General features: G+C 36.9%; 2 long non-coding RNA genes across 2 annotated transcripts; both read right to left on the bottom strand.

Moving 5' to 3' along the window:
- Window positions 1-1,874: 1,874 nt before the first annotated feature.
- LOC114362838 (uncharacterized) lies at window positions 1,875-2,645 on the bottom strand. Its single transcript, XR_003656715.1, has 3 exons — window positions 2,470-2,645; window positions 2,133-2,362; window positions 1,875-1,950 (listed from the first exon to the last, which is right to left on the bottom strand). It is a non-coding gene; the product is annotated as an uncharacterized LOC114362838 (long non-coding RNA).
- A 1,172-nt stretch (window positions 2,646-3,817) lies between these two features.
- LOC114362839 (uncharacterized) lies at window positions 3,818-6,447 on the bottom strand. The gene is made up of 3 exons (XR_003656716.1): window positions 6,305-6,447; window positions 4,467-4,929; window positions 3,818-3,886 (listed from the first exon to the last, which is right to left on the bottom strand). It is a non-coding gene; the product is annotated as an uncharacterized LOC114362839 (long non-coding RNA).
- Window positions 6,448-7,696: the final 1,249 nt, after the last annotated feature.

Consider the following 7,696-nt stretch of genomic DNA (forward strand, 5'->3'; position numbering starts at 1 on the left):
AATAATATCTAGCAGTCTAAAGGCAAGAGGGAAGCATAGGTACTTTAAGCCTAAATAACTTTTCTAAAAGGAACAGAGGTGACGTGATCGCATCTGCATCATTTCGTTTGGGAGATGGTTGATCAAGAGCTAGGTAGTAGCTTCAGCTATCAGAATAACATGTTCACAAATTAGAATGTAATACCTACCATACTTATGGTCTATGGGCTGGTCAAATCTGCCGTGGAATCGATGGCTTTGGGGTATGCTGCGACGACATTGGTATGCAAGCTGGCTGGCAGTTGATTGGGGAAGTATACTGATTTCAGTGGAATGATGATGATGACGATTATATTGGCTTTAAAAGCAAATGTAGGTAGAGTAATGAAGAAAGCTATTATCTATACTAATATTATAAAGCTGAAGAGTTTGTTTACTTGAACGCGCTAATCTCAGGAACTACCGAACCGATCCGATTTGAAAAATTATTTCAGTGTTAGAAAGCCCATTTATTGAGGAAGGCTATAGGGCCTATAGTATTAGGCTATATACCATGACGCTTCGAGTAATAGGTGCAGAGCAAAAATGATTTTCACGCGTACGAAGTCGCGGGCACTGCTAGTTGGACTCTAAAATGGTATAGGTACTACATGTTGCTTAATCTAACTAATAAGAAAGGGAAATAATTATAGGATGATTGATTCTAAATCATACATGAGTTCACTAAACACTTAGCGATATAGTAAAGGGTAATAAAAATATATCTAAACTAAACTTCATAGGATGAGTTTAACATCCATGTGCATTACTTTCTAGTAGTTATTGTCATGTACACTTCTACATAATAGCTAACCTAAATACAAACTGGAACTAAATAGTTGTATTGTTAGTGCTCTAGTGAGATATCTAAATGAATGGATAAAATATTATTAAGGAAAAATAGATACTAAACTTTTGGATATATCAGATTAAATGTAGACTGGCAGCGTCATTGCTAAGCGCTTTATCCAAGAGTATAGTTTATTTGAAAGAGTATACAAGTTAATAAGAGGGTTTACCTTAATTTAAGTTTTATACCTAACCTTTCACTCCACCAAAGACGTGGTTTTCTAATTCCTGTACGCATGTTTGTCGCGCAGGCAGAAAACACCATCGCGAATGCAAATTACATTTGGCATTCATAAAAGCTTCTCATTTGGGTAAAGTCATAATAAATAGATACACATGAATAAATTATTATATTATATTATGTATAATGTTATATTTATTGATAAATAAATAAAATCATTGGCATCAAATGTGAGAATATAGCTGGGGCATGACCTGAATAATATACCTGAAATTAATAACAACATTTGAGTTAAAATATTCATAAATACATAGGAATAACACGCGGGAATGTTCGTAGGAGAGAGATTTGGGGATACAGTACATAATAAACAACATAAGGCATGGAAATTGTGGAAGAGTAAAAGGACAAGTGTTGGAAGGAATGATATGAATGGCTACAAAGAGTTATGCCCACTTAGTATGGGACCTTTGGCCTGAGGTGGACAGACATTACAGCATGTAATTTGTTATTTATTAAATAGTCTATACCAGTAAGAAACAGAATATAAATATCATTTTGTATCCAAGTCCTTAAAAAAATTTTTTTTGGCTTAAGACTAGAAAGGTTAGAAGCAAAATAAAACACCATTTTTTTATTATTATTATTTTAATCTTGACTCATGGGTCAATAAAATATTGTCTAGGAACTAGGCAGGTGGAAATACATGTTCCTGATATCTTGCCCAGCTCAAAAACCACTAAATTGTCATAACATGAGCACAGCGACCTACTGTTATTCGGTCAATATAAGGGCAAATGAATCCTCGTCCCATCATGTGTTTGTTGGGGCTCCACAGCATATGTAGCAGCTCGATCAGCTCACTGCCATCAGGGATGACATATTTGGTAAGATCCCCGCAGCTGAAACAAAGAAATTAATTATGGTATCATTCAAAATTCATTCTTTAAGATATTGAGATGTGATGTCAATTTTTATCTATCAGTTAGAAGTATTTGTATAGAAAAAAATATACACTTTGTTCAAATATATCAAGCCAATGTCTCTAATAAAATATAATGAAAATAATTATTAAAAAACTTACTTGACGAGGTGAAATCTGTTCCATTATTACATTATTTTCGAATATGTGATTCTCTTTCCGTGTTAATATGCAGTCTATGGAACGTATTTGTAACAAAGATAATCCACGTTAACTGTGACCAGTGCTAGTGGTTGCTTCTTCATTTGAAATATAATTTGTCCTTGATTGGTGCAGAGCCACACCGTGGCCAAGGTCCAACATGAGTGACAACATACACTGCTGTTATCAATCTAAAAAAAAAGTTTTATTAGGATTATGGTAATCTACGGTAAAGGTAGTTGATCAAATACATTGTAAAAGGTATTCAACAAGTCCACACACTCATTCAATAACTTACCAGCTGAGGAGTCATCCACTGACATTATAACCAACTGAACTTAATAAGCTCTAGGCTATGTCGCCTCCTCTGCATCATGTCAGCTATACAATTGATACATAACATAGGTTCCTCATGAGATAGAGGAATTGCTGGTTGCATTATCCAAAATCGGGCTGGGGTTAACATTGGGGCTCGGGTCGNATTATTTTTCTACGTTTTAGTGTAGGTTTTTTGGAGTCGGTTTTCTTTTTTAATAAAATTTTATTTATTTCTTGCTTTTTAGTTAACTAATTATTATTACCTTGATGTTACCACTGAAGGTAGGCAGTACACTGAGACCAAAAAAAAATTGGTTCATAATCGGCGGAGATATTGCGTATAAAAAAGTTCATCCCCAATTTTCCACCCTTGGGGGTGAAATATTTTCTTCAAATTCGCATGAAACCACCCTTTTGATAATACCTATTCAACAAAAAAATAATCGTTCACTCGAAAAATAATTACTAATTACCTACTTATTTATTAGGACGAATTATTAATATTTATGTAGGTATACCATGATTGATACTTTTGGAGTCGGTGCAGGCAAACTTTACATGTTTCATAATCTTGGCACCGACTCCAGAAGTATCAATCATGGTATACCTACATAAATATTAATAATTCGTCCTAATAAATAAGTAGGTAATTAGTAATTATTTTTCGACGTTTTAGTGTAGGTTTTTTGTTGTGAGTAACAATCATCCATCCATCCTCACAAAATTTTGCAGTTATAATATTAGTAGAAGAATAGGTTAGGAAATAGGATAATCAACTTGCCTCTCGTAGTTGTCTGCAGCTTGAAGCGGGCGGACGCTCAGGCTCGAGCTCGCAGCTCAGGCTCGGAGCTCGTAGCTCAGGCACGAAGCTCGCAGCTCTCGCGTAGGTCGACTCAGCCCGGTGCGGCGAGCTCACGTGACATGAGCTGAAGGCGACGAAATATGTTGCAGTGGAGATTAGCATTCGGCAATGATAGGGGGCAATACAAGGGGGTGGAAAGTTATTGATTGAGTGTATGTATCTAAGAGACTAAATAAAGAGCTCATACTAGACTAACTAAATTAACTATGATTAAAGAGAAAATTCTAAAATGGTTCAACTTAACTGAAATGTCTACTTTAGTTTCGGATGAGTAAACAGTTACACCAATATTACTCAATTAATACTAAATTACACAAAATAACTGTTTTCAATGGTTCATAATGATGAATAAACAACTTACCTTCAAATTTTCTGCAGTTTAAAGCGGGCGAAGCTCAGGCTCGGAGCTCGTAGCTCAGGCTAAGAGCTCGTAGCTCAGGCTCAGAGCTCGTAGCTCAGGCTCAGAGCTCGTAGCTCAGGCTCAGAGCTCGTAGCTCAGGCCTGACGCTCGCAAGCAGGCGCGGCGAGCTCGTCACTGAGCCGACGAAGACGAAACATGTTGCAGTGGAGTATATTATACGGCAATGATAGGGCAATACAAGGGGGTGAAGTTATGAGTGTATCTATGAGACTGTAAGTAGAACTGATACTAGACTGACTAACTATGGTTAAAGATAAAATTACTATACTAATGATCAAACTTAACTGAAATATCTACTTTAGTCATGGATAAGTCAACAGTTACACCAATATTACTCAATTAATACTAAATTACATAAAATAACTGTTTTCTAATGATGAATAAACAAGTTACCTATCAACTTTTGTCTTGGATGAGTCAACAATTACACCAATCAATCAAACAATTACATCCCAACTAATATTATAAATGCGAAAGTAACTCTGTCTGTCTGTTACGCTTTCCCGCTTAAACCTCGCAACCGATTTTGATGAAATTTGGCATAGAGATAGTTTGAGTCCCGGGAAAGAACATAGGATAGTTTTTATCCCGGTTTTTGAAACAGGGACGCGCGCGATAAAGTTTTTCTGTGACAGACAAAATTCCACGCGGGCGAAGCCGCGGGCGGAAAGCTAGTGATGAATAAACAACTTACCTTCTAATTTTCTGCAGTTTCAAGCGGGCGAAGCTCAGGCGCGAAGCTCAGGCTCGGAGCTCAGGCACGAAGCTCGCAGGCAGGCGCAGCGAGCTCATGTCATATGAGCAGAAGACGACGAAACATGTTGCAGTGGAGATTAGTATTCCGCAATGATATGAGCGATACAGGGTGAAGGAAATACTTGGGCGAAATTATGAAAGCCAGTAGCTAATTTCTGTTTTTACTCAATAGCCATTTTGTTAGACACAAACATTTTAGGTGGGGCAGAGTAAGGGACAGAAGGCGTGGCTAGGAGATAAGAACCACATTGTTGTATCAGTACATAAAATAAAATAACCCTCCTTCTGGAGCAATCGGGTAAAAAAATGCCTACCTGCGTTTTTTCTCGTGGCGGCTGTCAGGCGAAAGTCGACCGTATCGACGACGCTTTGAGGCGGTAGGGACGAGAACCCATTCCAGCCTGTGAATGTAAAAACAGCAATATTTCATTGAAGTGATTGAGTAGTGATTAGGTTGGCAAGTGTTTGTCAGAATACTTGTGTAGAAGCAAGTTCAAACTCAAACTATTTAACTGGACTGTAATTCAGCTGCAAGCAGCAAAATTTTCAGAATGTTCATCATCTGGTACCCAAGCTTTGCTTAGTTCAAGACTAGATAGTGCATAGAATGTTCAAAGATATTTTTAACTAAGTTTAGATCTTTCAAGTTCAGTTGATTGCGTTTTGAAAAGTTTTTCAAATAGAACAAGCATTTCTTAAGTTGGCAGGCACACCATGCAAGTCACATTGCCATCAGAACCAGGAAAGAGTCAAATTAGTGCTCAACTGCACAATCAGACAATGGGGAAAAAAGCTCTTTAAGATGGCAAACTTATTCGCAAAGGCTGAGCAGAGCTTACCGCTCTCTATTCAAAACACCTTGGAAATTGGAGCACTTTCACTTTAAAAAACTGATCTAAGTGTAAGGACTATCAGTCTAGAACAGTAGTTCTTAACCGGTGGTCCCTGGAGGCATTCCAAGTGGTCCACGAAGTGCACTTGCACTCCTTGGCCAAAACCACTTTTAACAGATTTTTGCAGTCAAACTGGTTTTGACCGATTATGAGGTGGTCCCTGACAAGACAAAAATTTGGTAATATGGTCCCTCATGACTTAAAGGTTAAGAACCACTGGTCTAGAAATATTGATTTAAATTTAATCCAGACGAACTTTTGCACGATGAGGAACCTCTTGGCCTGTTTGTCACCTGACGAAGTGATTATCAGGCCAAAGGTGAAAGTAAACGACATGTTCCATACATTTGCTATCTAGACAGTTGGTACAACAGGTAGGCAAGTGGTACTCAAAAAGTAATTGGAAAGAAGTAGAAGTTTAGCAAACCAAATTGAATGGATTTGAAGGATACAATCATGTACTAGGCTGGGCAGTTATGTATCAATTACACTTGAACCGATTTGATTTAGTTGAAAAATTGGGATGCAGCGCAAGCATAAACCAACAGTTGGGTACTTGGCTGGCCTGCCGCTTCAGTACTTACAAAATTATAAGGGTTAAAGGTACATTCACCTTCTCCCAAGTAGTCTCAAGTAGGCTATTCGGTGCATAAAGTCATGAGTGGCAATTTATTTAATTGCACCATTTCTGAATAATGCTAATATTTTACTTACTTGCCAAGTGGTGGTAATCAAGAAGTACTAATCTAATTGGAACTTTACACAGAGATGGTGAAGTGTACCAATAGAAATTGTTGGAATGAAAAAGATCCGATGAATTCGTCAGAACTTACTTTTCAGAGGACTGGCGTCTGACTAATTAACTAGGTAATTATGTAGGTACCTTTTCAAATCCTGCCATGGCGACGCGACGCCGAGAACATTTTCAAAATGGCGAACCAACGAAGCCGAGCTTGGAGAACTCACTGAAGTGTTGACCCCACGCCACGGGCCCTGTAATCACAAAAACGATTGGATTATTTACTTTATCAGAATAACTTTGTTTAGGTTTCACAAACTTTACTACTACGTTAGCTAGCTAAACTTGAAAATGAATTAGAATAGCGCCGGCATGGAGCGCTGGCAATATGGCCGCCATCCAATAGAAATTGGAAATTTTAGCTTCTAACCTATAACTTATTAAAATTACTTCAGCTTTTAGAGAAACTAGTAAGTATTTAATATCAATAATCTGTGTTAAAATAAATCAAATAAACAAGAAACTTACGAGATTTTTATAAGCACATTTCGTAGGCAGTCCTCGGGTCAGAATGGACTCCAAGTTAGTAGTTATTATTTACACATGTTTTGATCAAATGTAATGCAAACTAAACTTCTCATGAGTTTTTAACACAGTTTGTTTGCAAATTATCAATATTAAAAGCCCTACAAACAAATTCACAGAAGACGCCACCGGCCGGCCATTAATTAAAGATCTGAGAAAATAAACATGGCCGTCAAAAAAATCAAGAAAGATCGGAAACGGAAGTAAGAGAAATAGTGACGTGAGCGTGACCCTCGCGGAGAAAAGTTTATAAAAAGATCGATAGTCGATATTGCACTCTTGGCAGTGTCTCCATATGTAAATCGTGAGTTACCGTGTTGCTAGCGTAAAAATACGGTGTTTTATACCAAATTACGGTGAATCTACTAAAAATGTACCGTGTAATTTACCGTGTAATTTATCAAAGGAAAAAATACAATATTATTATGAAATGAAACAAAACACAATATTTAAAAAAAAAATTAATAAAAAAAGCAATAACACGTGAAATATACAATTTAACATTATTATTCTGAATCAGACTCTCCTAGCACCACAGTATCTTTTTCGTAAATAGATTTATTCATTTTTGACAACATGTCGTTAGTTGGCTTAAATAAGGTTGAGACTAGATTGCCGATATTTGTTGGTATAGATCGACTTTTAGAATATTGTGGGATTCCCCTCGGTCTCTCGGCAGTGTTGCCTGTTGTTTGTATGTATTATGTATCTATACCATGAATATAATACAGCAAAGTAATTCATAATTCTAATACGGTGATTTATGACACGGTAATACTTAATACATTATTACCTTGACGGTAGAAAATGACCTGATTACGGTGCATCTACGGTAATTATCGTGTATATGGAGACACTGACTCTTGGTATTACGTGGTGTTACTCTCCGTTTTCAATGAAGTATTAAAGGTCTTGATCTTTATAAACATTAGGTACAACAACAATTGTAAA

Source organism: Ostrinia furnacalis, unplaced genomic scaffold (assembly GCF_004193835.3).
Source record: "Ostrinia furnacalis isolate ACB-3 unplaced genomic scaffold, ASM419383v2 OfSCF6805, whole genome shotgun sequence".
Lineage (NCBI taxonomy): Eukaryota > Metazoa > Arthropoda > Insecta > Lepidoptera > Crambidae > Ostrinia > Ostrinia furnacalis.